Here is a 1,210-nt window from a genome sequence, read left to right as displayed (position 1 = left end):
TTCAATACCACCAATCAAGAAGATGGTTCGTATATCCGATCACTCCAAGCCCACCGCGTCTATGCTTCATAGGGGTATTGTCACTATCCAAATTGAAGCGACAGGTTTTGAGATCAAGCCGGCTTTTACAAGCCTTGTTGAGAGAAAGCAATTTGGTGGAGGACCGTTGGAAGATCCCAATTTGCATATCCAAATTTTTTATGACTATTGCTCGATGATAAGGCAACCGGGTGTCGCTCAAGCTCAAATTAGGAAGATACTCTTCCCTTTTTCTTTGAGATAAGGCTAAGTTGTGGATTAATAGCCTTTACAAAACCGCAATGGATATTAACTACTGGGAGTCATTGGATCTTGCATTTTATCAAAAGTACTTTCCATCAGAAAAGACTCAACAATTAAGAAGCTAAATCACGGGGTTCTGTCAAAATGGTGATGAAAGCTTGCATGAAGCATGGGAAAGATACAAGGAGCTGCAAAGACAATGCCCTCATCATAGGTTAGATCCATGGTTTCTTGTGAATACATTCTACAATGGTTGTTGTGCCGAGTCTCGCCAGGTTTTGAACTCCGCTAACAATGGGAGATTTGACCACATTGATACACATATTGCTCATGCTACCATTGAATCCGTGGCGGTTTATGAATCACAATATGTCAATTCTCGTAATGTCCCATTGAAGACCAAGGAAGAGGATCCAAGTATATCTCTTTTAAAGGCTCAAGTGGCTCTTCTTCAACAACAAATTGAAAATCGAGGATCAAGTTCATCGCAATCTATGAACATGTCAATGTCACTAGCCAAATCCTTGTGTGTGAAGCTTGTAGACGTGCGGGACATGGTGCCCAATAATGTAGGGGTAAAATTAAGCAAGTGAATGCCTATTATAGATGCAGGTAACAGTTCCTTTTACCGAATTGATTACTCAAATACCCTCTTATACCAAGTTCATGAAAGACATTTTAACTAAGAAGAGGACTTTTGATAGTGTTGAAACAATTGCATTCACCGCGGAGTGTAATGCTCTTTTGCACAATAACTCCCCTCCCAAGTTAAAAGATCCCGATGGCTTTTTCATACCATGCACCATTGACACTAATACTATTGATAAAGCTTTATGTGATCTAGGTGTTAGTGTGAGTGTGATGTCGTACTCAATTTGTGAAAAGTTGAACATGAGTGTCTTGAAATGTACTAGTGTCACTTTGCAAA

General features: G+C 39.8%; 1 non-coding gene across 1 annotated transcript; it reads right to left on the bottom strand.

Moving 5' to 3' along the window:
• Positions 1–391: 391 nt before the first annotated feature.
• Positions 392–499, bottom strand: LOC141610055 (small nucleolar RNA R71). Its single transcript, XR_012527949.1, has one exon. It is a non-coding gene; the product is annotated as a small nucleolar RNA R71 (small nucleolar RNA).
• Positions 500–1,210: the final 711 nt, after the last annotated feature.

This window comes from Silene latifolia, chromosome 10, assembly GCF_048544455.1.
Source record: "Silene latifolia isolate original U9 population chromosome 10, ASM4854445v1, whole genome shotgun sequence".
NCBI lineage: Eukaryota > Viridiplantae > Streptophyta > Magnoliopsida > Caryophyllales > Caryophyllaceae > Silene > Silene latifolia.
The sequence above is the reverse complement of the archived record's forward strand: the minus strand, read 5'-3'. Positions and strand labels throughout refer to the sequence as shown.